We start from the raw sequence: 18,317 nt of genomic DNA, 5'->3' as shown, positions 1-18,317 counted from the left end.
TGGTCCTCTTGCCTTCATTGGCCTTTACTGTGTACAGCCGCCTTTCTCTCACACTTTCATCACAATCCCATTTCCCCCCACAGCCTGAAAGCCCCCTCTGAAACTCTACCCCTCGCTCCACCATTCTAGCCTGCCTATGATGGATGGCCGCACCTCAGGTCCTCTCAGCCTGTCCATCAAGTCCCGCGATTAAAACACTTGGAATGACCAACATTTTTCTCTCTCTCTCCCCCCCTGCAACCCCTTGTCCCCCATGCCACCCCTCCACTCTCAGGCCACCACCACTGCAGCCCTCTGCCCCCTCACCTTTCTCACCCTCCCCTCCCTCCAACACTCCTCTCCCACTTCAACTGCCCCCAGAACCCCACAATCCATCTTGTGGAGAAAAAACATCATTTATTCTGTACTTCCCAGATAATTTACTTTTTCTCTCCCTCTTTCGTTCCTCTTTTCTTTTTCCCCTCCTTTCTACAGGAATTCTCCATTTCCCTATAAAATGAAAATTCATCTGGAATTACATCTTATGTCATCATTATGTTTATTAAGCGTGGATGATGTATATGAGGAGCTGCGGCGTGCCGCTGAGTGCTTAATGATGCATAAGATTAAGCCGAGCCTCTCAGCTGTGCTGAGACTCCCCTCTGCTTCCCAGGCTGCAGACACACGCTGGGGGAACAGGCTCCAAACGGCCATCAGGTGAACAGGGGAAAAGGGAAAGCCTACATCCTCTTTGTGTGTCAGCAGAGAAGGAGGAAAAGTGTGGAGTTAGTGCATAAGAGTTACTGATAGGGGAGGATCAGAGAGTTGGCAATGACTTCAGAGGAAGAAGATGAAGTGCTATTTGTATTGTTTTTTGGGTGCAGTCAAAGTGAATATCTGAAATCCTGTCCACACATAGTAACTACTGCAGTCATTTTCTGCAATAATCATGCCCTCCTCCTATGTCCCACATCTAAAAAAATACTACATATCTCCCTTTCTCTTCTCTGATCTTCTCATACTTTTGATCTTAGTTCATACACACGCACACACACACACACGCACACATGCACACACAAGTAGAGGATTTGTTCCTGGCCTCCCTCTAGCCTAGCAGCAGAAGCACCAGCAGTCTATGACAAAAACATTATCCTTCTGGTGCTAAACAATCCAATAAACCTCTCCACAGGGAAGAACTTAACCTCTCCTCTCCTCTGATGCTGGCTTCCAGACCACGTGACTGCTGCCACAGTAAATTCAAATCATTAGTCTTCTCACTCCACCATCACACAGGGAAGGAAAAAAATCTGCCTCTATTAGTAATGGAGACCTCGTCAGAGACCTTCCTCTGAGAGCCCTGCCTTCCCAATTCCCACAGGAAAAATCCCCAGCAAAAAACTAATTCTACTTTTAATAATCTGTCATCAGGACCAGAGGCAGTCATAAATTATGTGGGGAGCATGTGCGGGAGCGGGCCACGAGAGGGAACTCAGGGGGAGAAATCAAAGCCTGAGTTTGACAAACTTTGCTGAAGATAAATAATAACTTACAAACAGGATTAGTTGTAAAGTCATGGTTGGGTGCCCTGCCAAGCAGTTTCCCTAGCAGTCTATGCAGGATGAAGAATTTACAGACACACCTGTCATTAGGCCCCCCCCCCCCCTCCCCACCTTCCTCCACACATCCTCCATCCTCTCTTTTCATTCTCACTCTCCGTGTCTCTCTACTGTCTTCACAGTCCTGACAGACCCCCTTTGCTTTTCCTCTACCAGCAAATGTTGTTTGTGTTTCATCATTAACCCTCTTGGTTCCCAGGGACATATGTAGAAAGGAGTACGATTCTGTGGAGATGTAGGAGAGACAGCAAGGTGGTTAAGAGGCAGTATTAGCGTATTGTGGCAGGGGAAATGGCCTCTTCCTCCACCTTTAAGTAAATAAACAGAAATAACCAATCAAGCTCCCACACACTCTCTCTCTCTCTCACACACACACACACACACACACCAGAGCACTAATAGCAAATGGAGCTGGGATTTACCCTGAGAAGCTGATGAGACACCATCGATTGGGATGATTGGTTTGTGGGCATCTTTGTGTGCACACAGTGTAAGTGTGTCTTTATTTGTGAAAATGTCTGTAAACTGTAGGTGTGTTATGCTTTGTGTGTGTGTGTGTGTGTGTGTGTGTGTGTGTGTGTGTGTGCGTGTGCGTGCGTGCATCTGTGCGACACAGAGTTGGCGAGTGAAGCAGCCAGTATGGGAAGAAAGGGCTATGAGCCGTGGGGTTGTTCTCACACTGTTTCCATGTCAATATTTGCTGGAACGATCGACATGCATCATAATCGACTCCCTCTATCAAACCGCGGCTAAAGGCCCATCTCCATCAGGTGACAGAGACCAGTCAGGTGATGAATCCCCCCCACAGCCAACCACGAGGGGAGGAACTGGCTGAAATAAGACAGGCATGTTCCCACAAGTCTGTGTCAAATCTCTATTGATTTAATCATCAACAGACACTCTCTTGGCTTACACAGCGTAAGGTCACCTGATGTGCTGCAATAGCTAACTTTTTACTAACCTCAGAGGAAAACAGTGAGAAATTTACATGAGTGATACTGTTCTCTTGCTACATTATGGTCAAATTATTTGACATACAACATGGCATGTTTCAGATTTAGATTGACATGTTTACTTTTTTCCAGTATTATTGCTCACATGATTTAAAGGGTATTTTATATTTTTCTTTTTGTCGACCAATGTCAACAATAAATTGATTTTATTAACAATTATTGACTGTGATCTCATGTGATACTGCTCATTCCTCTGTCCAAAAATACTAGTATTTAGAAACCATTAAAACACATACATTTTGCCCTGCTATTGCTTTAGGTGACTTGATTCTTTCTTATAGTGAGCATGGGCACTGTAACTTAATTTGATACCCACCTACACAGCCCAGTTATCAGATAAACTCAATATCATACTAAACGTGTGTTAATCTGCAGTTGAAAATAGTCCCCATCAAATGCATATTTTACTCCTGTTTGGGTAACGTTTGCTAACCACTACAGTGCCCAGATGTTTTATGAGTTTCGTAAGCACTTTTTGAAAATTAAACTATATATTTATGACCCATATTTAAAGATTAACATCTTCAGTAGTAACAAATGCGTTTGGGGCTGAGAGCCACCGGCAAGGAGGGGAAATCAGAAGGCAGTGAGAATTAGACAATCATGTTTTTTGTATTGGTTATTTCATGGGAGTTATTGATCATGATAAATGTTTAGAATAACACCGGCTTTATTTTATCATTAGAATTTGTTTTGATCAGCTGCATATGATTTGCGGGTTTGAAAGGGTTTGTGCTAACTTCCAAATAACACCCTAAACATTCCCGTGCTTCTGTCTCATTGAGCACAACATAAAGAATGCACCTCAAGCGTGTCCCGTGAAAAACCCTGAGAAAATGCATACATGCAGTACTGGGATTTCAACCCTGCAAAGTCAAGTGCTCAATTTTCGCTGCATTCTCCGGCAATACCAAAGAAGCTCAATCATACTGGGACAGTAATATGAATCAAGGACAGCTCACTCACTCTCAATTGCAGCTTGGTCTAACTGGGACCACGGGTAAAGCAGAAACTGGGTTCTCAATTCAAATGGGAGAGCGAGTAGGCCAGCCGGACTCTCCAGCACGTCTCCAGGCTGATAGATTACCTACTGCACTAAGGACAAAGGGAATGAAGATGACTACTCTGCCAAAGCTGGCTACAGATGAGACATGCACGGCTGAATGACCATGGTACACCTCACCCATTTGTCTATGTGTTCAAGCTTTGCACTACGCATGACAAAAGAGTCCATACACTACACTATTGACATATAGTCTCACCTTTATATTGTGGAATATCTTGTTCCAACTTTCATTTTGAGTTAGATTTTGAGCATGTTGGAGCATCCATCAACTGGATTGGCCACTTAATGTTCCATACATGCTGCTATTTATTACGCAAAACGTGCTGTGAGAGTATAAATCCAAATTAATGTCAGTCAACTTTGTCTCAAAAGTAAAACAATAAATCTAATAAGAAGTCTATGCAACATTTTGTCATGTGTTTATCTATGTAATAACTTAAATACTGTATATATTACCTATATTACCTTTACTCCCACACATACTATGAAATGCTTTTTTGTTGTGGTATTTTGTTCGACATTGGAGGCCTTATTCAGTGCATAAAGGCATATAATTCTGCGAGCCAGCTATTTTTTGTACTGAGTACATGATGTGCCATCCTCAGAGATTAACCTAGATGTTCTTGAGGCCAGGTTCACTTGTATCTGAGCCACAGTCGTATATTACAATGCAGCTGAGGTGGCAGTGGCAGTAACTCATTCTTTTCTATTCTATTCTGCCTCTGCATATTCCACAAAGCCCCCGCTGCTCTGCACTTAGAAGGTCACCTCTTTCATCAGCTATTCTATTTGCATTCCAAATCGTACGTACATGAAAAATGTGCCACTGAGTTTTCGCGGCGGCCCCTTCGAAGGCAGATTAGATAGAATTTGCCATACGAACCTTATGCATGCTAACCTTTGCAGATGGCCCCACTATTGTGGAGAAATGGATTGCCTAATAAACCATATCATCCGACATATTTGCCGCTTGGCTGACCAAATAGAGGCTGTGTTTTTTGAGCAAATTCCCTTTGTCAAATTTGTCAGTGTTCATGCCGCCGTTTTAGGTTTGGGTCACAGAGAGGAGGAGGCGGGATCTTTAGTGTATCAGGTTAAAGTGCCGAGCAATTTGGACTGTTTCTGAGTATGAGACAATTTTTCCACAAGATTTATTTCATCAGAGGGACATATTTCATATGCTCTCCATTTGTTTGTTGTATGTGTCCTATTCCATTCTCTGCTCACACACTGTGCAACCTGCAGTGTGTGCAATGTAGTTCAACAATGATGGACAATTGTTGGCTATTGATTCCACTTAAATAATTGAGACAAATAAGCAGTGTACTGTTAGTAACATTAAGTTAGCACCTTTCATGTCAGTTGTAATATCCTCTGCCTCTTTTTCCTCGGTAGTACATATTATACACAGTTGTACTTTCTGTGATTTGGACCATTAAAATCTCCATGAAACAATTGTTTCTACAGGTTGCTAAGCTATTCTGACATTCATCTTTATCATTCGTCATTGAATTCCCAATATAATTTCACCTCTATCTATAATTACCGTTGGGTTAGACGGCAGGGAAGAAACAATGCTACTTCTAAACCTTGCGAGGTTTTCACCAGAAATCTAATTTCACAGCGGAGCCCTAATTCATCGCTCCCAGAAAAACCTCTTTCATCAAACTTTGCATATGAGCAGCCAAGTGATGCACAGGCTCTTAACGGCATGCTTTGCCTCCTTTGGTGAGTTGGCCAACCAATCCATCTTCCTGAGTGTGCTCAGAGCCGAGGAGTGGGCAACCGATGCTCCCGTCACCGGGCTCCTGCGGGAGATGGATTGGGGCTCCATCGCCCACCTCCAGTCCGGTACCAGCCCAGTGGCACAATCTGGACCTCAGCACTGAGAGCCACGTGGTGGGCCTTGTGGGGCTCTATGAGGGGGCCGTTAGAGGCAGGATGGAGGATGCTGTGTCTCAGTCACTCATGTAGAATCCAGATCCTCTGCTCCACAGGAGACAGAGCTGGACCTCCTGTTTGTGTTCCACAGAACAGAGTGAGGGTGTCCAAGTCATTGCCTGCCTGTGCAGTTGCTAATGCGGGCATTTTATCTATGACAAAATGTCACACAATAATGTGATCATCAGCAAAAGAAAAGAAAACTTACTGACACACTGACTTGTTTAACATATTAAAAGGCAGAAATTGCAATCTACTGAATAAACGTGTGACCTCCATCTTAAGTTATGTCCTTCATTGGCTATTAGTCACTGAACTGTCTGACGGGACAACAAATACAATAAATGATAGCCCTGATTCCTCTTAATCTAATACGTCTTTTAAAATGTACATCCACCCTTAAAATAGCTTGTCCTTCAGCCGGAGGAGGAGTTTTGTTTCATCCCTTTGTATCGTTCATCATGACTGGCTTTAAAACTGAAGTGAAAGCTTCTTTTATTAATCACAAAGAGCTCAAGTCAAGGCTTTGCACTCCGTCGCTTGCATCCAATTTACAGCGGCGATAATTCATGCTATGCTAAACATTTCTTGTAAAATGTCACTTTGTGTTTGTAATTAATTTCTAAATTAATAAGCAAAATCTCTGAGTTATGGCATCAAACCCTTTACCTTGGTCGCTAAACAATGCATCAAGGTGCCACCCGGAATGATCGAGACGATAATAAGAATGTGACTATAGGAAGAGATGAACACCTCACAGACTTGGCAGGTTGTTTCATAGTGGAGTAATGCAACAAAGATGTGGGCAAATTGCAGATGATCTATCTTGTCTATCTCATTTTAAAAACTTTAAGAATAGCACTCTTCTCTCCTGCATATTAGCACTGTCACTCTCTCTGTTTTCTTAATATCACCGCTGACCAGGGTGGCCTGGTCCATAGGATTGCAAGCTTCCAAGTAGGGAGCTGTGTGTTAGGTTACCTCCTATATGGGGTATCATGTGTCTTTCATCTAATGCAAGCTATGGGCCCTTGATCAAAAGGAAACTAAAGAGTGGGGGGTCAAAATGAGAGGAAGAGACAGAGCGTTTCTGTGCCCCCAGAGCTCGGACATGAGGGCAAATACACCTGTCACACGCCAAACAAGTGCACACATCTCTGCTTTTAAATCCGATCAGAAAACTTTCCTTCTGTGCTTTAAACAGAACAATATCAGATATGCTTTGGGATGTTGATCTATTATAATGTAATGGGGTTTCCCTTTGGTACAAGTAGCCCATCTCCGCTCTTTCAGTGCCATTGATGGCAACATCCATAACCTGTCCTCTGATATTTCATTCCCATACGGGTGCCATGAACCTAAGATGTAATCGATACACAGACACACAGGCCTCCTGTGTTATTACAAGGGGGACAATGTCTGCTCAGCTTCCCGTGCCGTTACACAGTTCAGGCTTCCAATTAACCTGAGCGGATCCCCATGCCAATCACACAGGGCTTCTATCGACAAGCCGCATGAAAAGAATAATGTTGTTAGGATGATGTAGCTCACGGTAGGAGGGCTGCTTCTCCCCCCTCCCACTGCTGACAGGGACGAGTGTTGTAGTCATTTATCACCTCCTCTCTGGTCACTGAGGGGCCAAACGGGGCCGCACGTCTCTCACACCCTCCCTTTGCTGCATTGGACCACGATCTGAATAAATCTGATTACAATAATAAAGCTGAGGAATGTATCTGAATTTCGTTGTGTGAGTCATTTCCAGGATCCACAGCCAATGTTAAACTGTTTCAAACATCCTTGAATGAACGCTGCAATTAGATGGAGCAAATCAGTACCTCGGAGTAACTAATTTTTTCATTTATCTTGTGTTGTTCTTATTGTCCTTTCACATATCTTTTGTATCATCTCCTTCCAGCACGTATTGTTATCTTTTTTGTGTGATAAAGACAATTTACTCAAATCATTTTCTGCTTCTCGCATTTGTCAAAAGGCTGCAAACACAGCTCAGTGTTGAAGCTGTGTTTTCCTGGTATGTTAGATGAATTAAGTGCACAAACATCACACAGCTATGATAACAACATAATCCAGAAGTTGTGAACATACCTGTTTATTTGTCAGCAGTGACACTTTTTTATAAATCCTGTCTGAAAACAGATGTGCTGTAACTGTTGGACTGGGACGGGAGATCAATCCATTCATTTTTCCTCACGTCTACTGAGAGACAACATACAAATTGAGACTGTATCTAAGTTACAATAGCAGCCAAGTGTGGCCTACTAGGATTTCAGGAGTGATTGAGAGTGTGTTTAGATGCTCAGGGCCAAACTCTAAAAGCACTGTTACATTGACAAGGCCGATGCAGAGAAAGAATGCCTCTCTACATTTACTCCCCCTTTCTTGGGCATTGCTGCCACTGGCGACTTTGATATTGATTATTGTGAAACAAAAATCAGCTCAAGGAGCACGATCATTAAGACAAATGCAGTTCCACTCAATGCCAAACGCACAAAGACCTGAAATTCTCTGAGACTTCTCGGTGTCAGACTTCAGAAGATACAACACACAGCAGTTCTCTCTGCACTTTGGGTCTGTTATGGAGTTTATGTGGAACAATTTCCTAAAAAAAATATGTATTGTGTGTTTCCAATTATGTCCATTTGGGTTGTTTAATTAAATAAAACACAAAAAATACACAAGGGACTGAATAAATGGTGGAGGAAGTAAAGTAAAAGCCCTGGATTGAAAATGTCACTTAAAGGTCCAGTGTGTAGGATTTAGGGGCATCTGTTTTTTTTTAATATTAAAAGGAGCGATTTATACCTACACACAGAGCAGGTCCTCTCCCACAGAACCTGCCATGTTGTTTCTACCTTAGCCCAGAACAGATGAACTAGACACTGGCTCTAGATAGGGCTATTCGCATTTCTGCGTTTATGTGTTTTCTTGTCAGTCACTGTAGTTCTCCCAAATACCTTGTACACAGGAGAAGTTTAAGTTGGTTGGGATCTATAGCCTCACTGCTGGATGCCCCTAAAATCCTACACACTAGACATTTTAAAGTATGCAAGTGTTATCAGCAAAATGTACTTAGAACATCAAACATAAAAGTATTCATAATGCAGAAAAATGGCAGTTTTATACTACTACTATGACTACACCATTATATTACTGCATCATGATTACTGATGCATCATCGTCTAGGCTAAGTAGCATTTTACTGTTGTAGCTGGTGGTGGCACAGCTAGTTTGAACTATTGTATATACTTTTGGGTAGTTTTATCTATAACACTGCATCATAGCCTTTTTTTTAAAAAAAAAAGATTATTTTTTGGACTCTTTGCCTACAGACAGGTTAGACAGGACAGTCTGAGTGTGAAAGGAGGAGAGATAGAGGGAGTGACACACAGCAGAGGGCCACAGACTGGAATCAAGCCCGCAGCCACTGCGCCAAGGACATTGCCCTCGCACATGGGACGCCATTTCCACCCACCAAGCCACTGGGCATCCCGATGCGTCATATGCCTTGTATGCAAACTTGTCTGTCTGTAAGGTAACTAAAGGTGGCAAATAAATATAGTAGAAGTGAAACTGAAATATAAAGTAGCATGGAATCGGAGTACTCAGGTAAAGTATAATCGCCTTTAAGTACAACAGTTGAGTAAATGCAGGTATAACTCACTGTAAAATTAGACAGCAAGATCAAAAGAAACAAAATCTAATCTGCAGATCTATAGGCGTTGATTTTTGTACAAGTCTGTTGCCACTTACAAGCCACAGAAGGCAAAAGAGAAATGAGAATATAGTTGTGATACTGTTACAGTTTGATTTGTCAGTAACATTTTACACTTCTGTTCACTTTTAATTTGCATCCACTAGCCACTTTTAGAAACTGATCCTAGTCTTGGTAATGCTGACAGTCTTCAGCTGGTACATTAATGCCTGTGATCAAAGCACTCCTGTCTGCTGTGGTTTAATATGAAGACATCCTGGAGTAGACGGTATTAAATGACAGTGTAAGTTTACATCATAAAGAACACTAATATATAACAAATTTAGGACGTGAAAAAATATACTGTATCAAATGTATATGATGTACATTATTATGAACGGTGATATTCCAAAACTTAACTCATAACCGTGATCAATTTTTCTTGTTTAGCACAGACACAGCTCTGACTTGTGGATGTCATTGCAGATTTAATGTGGCCCCATACCTTTAAAACTTTCCATTTGTTATGTTTGGTCATCCCATTAGTTGCCATTTATTATCATTAGTGTGATAGAAGCCTCTTCCTTGCAGAAGCAGAAGGGAAAAAACTCTACATTTTCACATTAGACAGAGCTCCACTGGTGCGTCAGATTAATGTTCCTTTCACAAAAACAGAAAAGGTAGGTGGAACATCAACTTCAGGAGCAGCACCACAACCATTACATTATGCTGTCTGTTTATTTGCTTATTTCCTTGATGGTTGGCTAATTCGTACAGTTTTTATCATGATGTTTAGAATTGCAGCTCGTCTTTGGTGCATTTTAAGAACCTGTAATTGATGCTTTGGTTGTCTGGTGATAGTGTAGCGTCAACCATCAGTTAGGCTTTATTTAGCCACAGGTTAAGGAGCAAGTGGATAACAACAGATTAGAACAATTTCATGCCTCAGATTTCAGCAGAAATCATCATTTTGCATACGATAAGTGATTATTTATTAAGGGATTTGACTGATCTGATCAGGAATTATGCAGCTTTGAATATTTGCCTAATGAAAGCTTTAATTTCGCTATGAAACAAAACATGCCATATTCACTTCAAACCCCCAGAGAGGAAAGTGAAAAACTAAAAAACAGTGTAGAAAAAGAAAGAAAAAACTGTATCTCATAACAAGTTTTGAGAAACATTTTGTTACCGAGACTGAGCTGTATCCATCTTGCTGGAGAGGGCAGGTCTGGATGTGTCCGTCGCCTCAGGTTCATGTCCCTGTCCTGCCTACTGTGAGTGATAGGTAACAGGGCCCCCAGCGAGCAGGACAGGTGTGTTGCCGATTCACTCTGTATTACACTATGATTAATGGTTTTCTTAATGTACTCATGGCAGTAATAGAAGTCTCTCACGACTAACCTTGCATAAAAATGCAAATGAATAGAGACAAACTGCGGAAAAAACACAATGGGCAGGGCTGGGTCTGGAAGCCTTGGGAAGTGGGTGTGCATATTTCTTTATTTCAGGGAGAACAACTAGAAATTGTAGATTAGTCCGAGTTGTGCCAGCATAATTAAAGATCAGGAGCATTCATGAGGATAATTTGGGGTTGAGGAGGAAGGTCACCAGGAGACCAGAGAAACATGTAGGATCAAACAATCGACCCAAAGTCTTTCTATTTTAACAACTAATTCTTTCTTATGGTCAACTGGGCTATTCTACTTTATTTTATCCCTCGTATTAAGTATTTATAAGCAGTAAACAAACAATCATGATTTATAACATACTTAAGATATAGATGCAACATAATTAATAATTAATTTGTCAACAACTATAACATAATCTATATGAAGTGTCTATAACAAAATGAATGAATAGCAATGAAATGTAACACAAATGTAATAACTATATGAATGTAAAATATTCTGTACCTAATATTTAGATTAATTATTACGCACTTCTTATAATAATATTTTTATTTAATAGGTATTTATGTATGTATTTATAAATACTTGGTCATTCTACATGACAACAAAAAACAGGCACTGATGAAGACATGCAGCTGAAAGCCCCACAAGAAATAGAATAAGTGGACCTTGAGTCATAATTTTATTTTATTTTATTTTGTTTTGTTTTGTTTAATTTTATTTTATTTAACGTTACTTTACTTTACTTTACTTTATTTTATTTTATTTATACTTGTTTGTTTGTTTGCTTGTTTTTGTAAAACTACTATTTCCAAGGTCAAGAACGAATCTTTAAGTATAACACATCTTTGTGAGTTTTAAACACGTTACAGTTAATAAACAGTTATAATTAATAAAACAGTTTGTAATATATTGGATTTGATGCATAATTAAATAAGTGTACAGCAATAATATACTGTTACCAGTCATTCATAAACAAATTGTTGTTGATATGTTAATGCATTAATAAACACTCAAACATGTCCCCATATCTGCTTACGACTACATTAAAGTGGGTTATAAACCATTTATTAAGTGTCTATATACTCATTATGAATGCTTAATAATGGGTTAAAGTAAAAACAACGTTGCTTGAAAGATATAAGACTGCACTGAACACTTCAATTCAAATATGGATCCACTGTCGTCTTTAGCTGGTGGCCACAACCACACCGCAGCATCTACGTGGAATAATAAATATTTCAGAAGTTTACTTGACTGAGTACATCATGATTGCTGAGGCAGTCTGTTCATCAGTAAGTTTTTTTTCCCCCCTCTTTTATCATCATAAATAATGTTGATTAATTAGCAAGTCAAAATCACTGAGGATAATCCATGTAGAATATATCACTGTCAGGAGAACTGTTGAATATTGCATTTACACCAGGAGCCTTCTAATTACAGAAATCTTAACATATTAATTAGGACTCTGAAGGAACATAACAGTCGGAAGTAAAGATCTGAAAAATAACTTTTGGACCTTTTGAAGATTTTAAAGTGTGGCTGTTTTTCCTCTCTTGTGTGCTGACTCATCTTCACCTCCTAATTTGGTTCCATCAGTTTATTTGAACATAAGACGTAGCTTCACTTCTGCTGCTGTCAGAGGCTCCTCATGACTTCAGAGGGGATACTCTTCATTTATTTTTTGTCTACCAATCCCATAAAAGAGACTGACACTACAATGATTTGATACCAGCAGGTAAAGGATATAGCTTTTTCATTTGTACCATAGCAGCCTGGTCTCTAGGTGTCAAAAAATACCGCTTGGTCAGTGGCCCTTGGTTTCAGACACAGATGCAAAATGCACCCTTTAGAGTCGGTAGGAGACACATCCAGCTTTCAGCCATCTCCAGTGTAAACCCATCTATGTCTATATTAGATGTTAAGAGCAACAGATGAAGTATAAAGAGCAAGAGAGTCCATTTAGGGCGTGTGGGAGGAGAGGTGGATAGGTCCAACAAGCACAGGACTTTGACCCAGGAGAGTGGTGTTCCTTTCCTGCGTACAACTAAAGTCAACATTGAGTTATTTTGTCATGTCAGTCATTAGTCAGATGAGTTGACTGACATGTCTAATATCAACCACAATGTTTCCCTAAGCCTGTTCAAACAGTTTTGTTCACTAAACCTAACCACCAACCTCCTGCGTCAAGAAATGCAAAAGGCTGTAGTAGGGACAAGATCACATTAGCCATAGATTTCCATTGTTGTGAGCCACTCTGTTGCACTGACCGACATGTTTCTTTACTACGAAAAACATGGCCACATTAGTTTATTATTAGTTTATACCACATACACTGTCCTGCTGCAGTAAGTACTCCTCCACAGAAAATAGTCCCAAACAAATGCACTATTTTCTCGTTTGAGTGATGTTAGCTTAAAACTACGATGCCCACCTTTTTAGTGAACTATTTCCCTGTTTCAAAAATTAAACTATATATTTATGACCCATTATTTAAGATTTGTCTTCAATAGGGGTGAACAGGCAATAGGCTGAGTGAGTTTCACTCCAGAGTAATTGAAAACTGGCACTTGGTCAGTGACTTCCGGTGCAAAAAAAGCCGTCCTTTCACATCGGCATGATACACGGCCGGTCGCCATTATTATTTAATAGTGCCAGGCGGCATCAGGGGGAAACATGGTGGGACAACAATGAAAGTTAAGGCTGCGAAAGTTGGAGTAGGGTGGGTGGAAGTGGTGATGGATGCATCCAACAACCATCGGCTTTCACCTGGGAGGCAGTTTTTTGCTTCCCGTAAGATTGCAAAGCCAAACCCTGTTCTTTTTTTTATAAACTCAACCATGCAGGTGTGTAAGCAAAACGTCAATTTGCAGTGTTGTACCAACGTAGTGCATTTATTTTGAAAGAGACTGTATTCCTGTGAAAGCGGAAGTGTATTTTGACAACAGAAAATGCATGTAACAGGCAGAAATTGACACAGCGTCCCAGAGCGTCAACAACCAAAGAAACCGAGTATCTTGCACATCATATGTCGATATGGAAAGTACATGGACAAACATCGGTATGTGACAAGGTTGGAGTGAGAATGTGCCGACAGGGAAGGGAGATTGGAAAATACTGAGAGGCCTGCAAACATATTGATGGTTTCGGTCCTTTTGTGACATTTGTGGACAACAAAAATATATAATGTTACGAGCCCTGTCCTTTAAATTGAGAAGTTGATGCTACAGATTACAGTTTCAAATGGTAGAAAGTAATTCATTATTTTATTTTTTTCTGTCACTTATTTGAGAAGCTCATATCCTGGATAATTTTCTGATATGGTCTGCATGTTGAGTTTGTCAGTCCTGTTAGATAAATCTAATTTAATGGCACAGGCATCAGTATTTAATCATTTTATTCATTGTTATTGTCATGAAGCCCCATTGTAAATGCATCCTTTTGGTTGATACTACTCTGTTAGTAGTTATGTAGGTGTAACTAGTGAATTTAGTAAATCATATGAATCAGACTTTATTTACAGCAGGCTCTCTACTGGAATTAAAGAAGTGGTTGCAGCCTTCCTGATCTAAACTGTTTAAGTCCCATTGAGGAGCTGTTTTATAATAGGTTTAAGTTTAGTAATCTCTCCAGGCACCAAAAAGCATGTTTTACTGCTTTATGAAGCCACGACACACTCATATCATCCTTTATGAAGCCAGCAACCAGCCTTCTAACACACAAGCCCATCAGAGCCAATCCCATCAGAAGGATGTGGGGCAGAGATGAAATTGGGCTCTTTAACTCCCTGTACCGTAACATGCTAATGCAGGACAATGACTCGCTCATTGCCTGCTATTATGGAATGTACTGGAGGCCCAACATGAGGGCTGTGACAGAAATGATTGCATGATACATGAAAATGCAGACTGGGCCTCTTACGAGAACGAGAATCTAACTTTTACTGTCAGGTGTGTAGCTGCTGTGGAACATCCTTTGAAGTTGGAAATGAAGATTGATGTCTTATATTGCTGTTATTAATATATTGATGGTGCTGTCAGAAACATTACAAATAGCATTTTTTTACTCTATATTGATACATTAGCCCAGGTAATTGATGAAAATCCTGTAAAACTCCTTAATTTTCCCCCCTTACAAGCTATTTGTCTACCATCTGCTCCACTTAGCGCTCCCCTGGGGATGGTCGTGATCGGTTGAAGAAATCACTGCTGATGAGAGTCCTGGGTGCTCGCAAGTTTAGTCTCTGAGAGTGCATCATGTTAGGAATAGATTTTTTTTTTACAATGAACATGTAACATTCAGTATAAAACAAGTATTAAGCACAAATTAACAGCATTAGAGGTCATTTCAACACTTAAAAAATACTTTACGGGTCCATCAACAGTATTAATTTGATTCTTTTTGAGGTCATGGGTTTTTGATGTTATATTGGAGTAACTCTTTGTGTAGCTGAAATTTAACATTCATTGAAACTGCTGACTGTGTTGTTAGCTTTACTTGATACTAGTGTGCTTTGTTATGAATGAACACTCTCACAGTGTTAACTATAGAAGTGATAAATAGTTTTGCCAGGACAATCTTTCTAAGTTTCCCTGATTTTCTTTTAACATGTGAAAAGAGGTGATTTTTTTCTTTTCTTTTTTTATCACTTTGTGTTTGTTTTTGTAATACTCATTTTGGCCACAAGAGGCTGAAGCGCACCACTACCTCATGTTCTAAATAGGACTAAAAACATTCATGTTTTCTTAAAAGTAAGTTTAAATGTTTGCATGCACACATGGTATTGGGTGTTAGCCATTCATGTAATGACTTGGCATGTTTTTGTTTTTGCTAGAAATGTATTTTAATTGGAGCTAATCTGCTGTTAGTGTCAGCTATACCTTCACCTGTTTCACAGGTTGAAATAAAAAGAAAATAGTAATAATAATAATAATGATGATAAGGAACTAACAAAAACATTAAATAAAACAGAGGCATTATCAAAAAATAAATAAAAAGAGAATATTATTATAGAATATAAGTAAATTAATAAAAGCATACAAAATTTTGATAAAATCATAACCAAAAAAAAACACATTACACAAACAACAAATAAAATACAAGCAAAATAGATCACCTGAGCTTTTTTTTTCTCACTAGCCCCTCAGGTCTTCCGTAAAACATGTAATATTTGTCGTGATATACAGACATTCTTATTCTATATTTATTTTAAATCCAGTACATGTATGTTTAGTAACATGAGTGTTAAACAATAATTTAAAATATCCTGTAAATAATCTGGTGAGTTTGTGGCTTTTACATATTTTTTTTTAACTCACTCAGACTTTAAATTTGAGAAGTGGTTAACTTTCTCATAGTATGATGAATATGGGAATTAGGCAGGGCAGATTTATTTATATAGCAGATTTCATACCCAAAGGCAACGCAAAGAGCTTTACAGAGTATAGCCCAAGCACAATGCATGTCTCAAAGGAGTGTATAAATGATAATTTCAATTCAGTTACAAAGTGAAAGTCTACATGAGCCAATATCATATCTATTTCAAAAGACATTACATGCTACAGGAGTTGCTAGTTCTCAAAGACAGCCTTGATTTTCATGTTAACTGAACTGATATAATAGCAAAGTTGTTATATCAAAATTTAAAATAGAAAATTTAGTTAAAATATTTTGTTTTATCGCACTGTAAAATGTAAAAAATTCAAAAACTGTGTACAGGTACATTGCTGTAGATTAGGAGCAGTTAGGCAAGATAAAGGATGTGTTTGCTAACCTTTGGTGAGATCAAGCAGATAATACTGTTAAATCACATCAAGCAAGACAAGTATGAAAACAGTAATGCTCTTTTTTTTAACTAGCCAACTGTGACCCTGTTTGGGTTGAATTCATGATTCCATGCTGAAGGGAGGAGTTAACCATTTAACACACATGATGTCACAGTCAGTTTAGGTATTCATAGTTACAGTTCAGAGGGTTATAAAACATCTCAATGACACTGTCAAAGTTCATTTAAAGAAGACAAGTTTCACAGCATATTTTTATACCAACTATTTGTTGACAGATTTCACTCAAACCAGAGTTAAATTAACATTACAAAATAAACATTAGATCTAAAATATGTATTCTTATAGGGCGAGAGAAGCAGAAAAATAGGAAGGGTGGGGGCATTTAATCTCTCCATAATCATGACGGGTGTTGATGTGAAATGAACTGTAGCCACTCTCCTTGACCAGTTCGCAGTGGTCAGCGGTCCACATCCAGGAGACTAGATTGGATTTATTGCTACTGGGCCAAAGGTAACAAATACATGCAGTATAAAGGCGGAGATGGATGTCATTATCACTGGATGGATTTTGTGCCCATCATGAGGGGCAATCACATGGAATAGATTGATACTGCAAGCAATACTTTTATATTAGGCTTATATATCTTAACTGGACAATTCACTTACAAGAAGGCAAAACAGGAAGAGGTTGAACAAAGCAACTCTGCAGACAAAGGGAGACAACTTTAATCAGAAACACTTCATATTTCTTCTTCAGGTCGTTCTCTTCGTTTAACTTTAAATGCAATAATCAAAGAATCAGACAGGTCAAACTCTGACTTTTGTGGTTACTCAAGAACCATTATCGCCCAGAGGTTTCAGTCAGCTGAGGTGGAAATATCTTCATCTCATCAGCAGGGTCGACCGAAGGTTCCTGGGAGTCCTCGGAGAGATGAGATGAGGTTATGAGAGGTCATGTAGAACAGCTCGGTGTGACAGCAAATCAGAGGCCACCCCTCCGGATGGAGTCACGTGAAACAAAAGGAAACAAGGAGATGAAACACAAACACAAACCTCTGTGGGCAAACTCCATCACCTCAGCGCTCTCTGCGGCACCGGTCACTTATGGCCACATTACATCGTCATAAATGGAAAGAATTTGCCACACTTGACATTCATTAAAGACTTTAATGTGAGATTTGTTTGTTGGTTTTTATTTTTAGAAATTCCTCTAAGTTCAGCTACGCAGGCTCTCTTTATTGTAATCTTGTATTAGGGAAATAAAAAAAAGCCTACATATATATTTTAAAGTGTTTGGTAATAGATTTTTAATGTTCATTTGTCTGTGCCCTGAAGGCTTGGATCTTTGACATTTGAAATAATTGTTGTTCGAAGGATCATCACCAGGGGAGGGTTGTGAATAGTGTAGGGACGATTTGAGTAAATGACTGTGTCAGCCTGTTTATTTGTAACATGATTGCCTCAGGCGCTGCCGCAGGACAGCTATTAGAGGGTCTGGCCATAAAGAGATAGAAAGAAAAGCCCAGCGATCACCCAAAAGTTAGCACTTAATGTGACAACTTATCAGACAAAAGCTCCCCACAGAGAATGTGGAAATGAGAGAAGGAGAGAGGGAGGGAGGGAGGACATCATTGCCCTCAGACAGAATTGCCGGGTAATATAATAATAGTACGATGAAGAAGAAGAAACTGTATAATAATCACAATTATTTGAAGTGGCTGCAGTGTCAAAGATCACATGTCTATTCAGAGTCCCGAGTATTGTCCCATATGTTTTAGCATATTGCACAAAGCTGT

At 39.6% G+C, this 18,317-nt stretch overlaps 1 long non-coding RNA gene across 2 annotated transcripts in view; it reads left to right on the top strand.

The window, feature by feature from the left end:
- Positions 1-17,655, top strand: part of LOC125903161 (uncharacterized) — a 97,848-nt gene extending 80,193 nt beyond the window's left edge. For both annotated transcript variants that reach the window (XR_007451242.1, XR_007451243.1), the window contains exon 3: positions 17,416-17,655. This is a non-coding gene — a long non-coding RNA (uncharacterized LOC125903161). The remainder of the gene's footprint in view (positions 1-17,415) is intronic.
- Positions 17,656-18,317: the final 662 nt, after the last annotated feature.

Source organism: Epinephelus fuscoguttatus, linkage group LG16 (genome assembly GCF_011397635.1).
Source record: "Epinephelus fuscoguttatus linkage group LG16, E.fuscoguttatus.final_Chr_v1".
Lineage (NCBI taxonomy): Eukaryota > Metazoa > Chordata > Actinopteri > Perciformes > Serranidae > Epinephelus > Epinephelus fuscoguttatus.
This window is presented reverse-complemented; position numbering and strand designations above follow the sequence as displayed.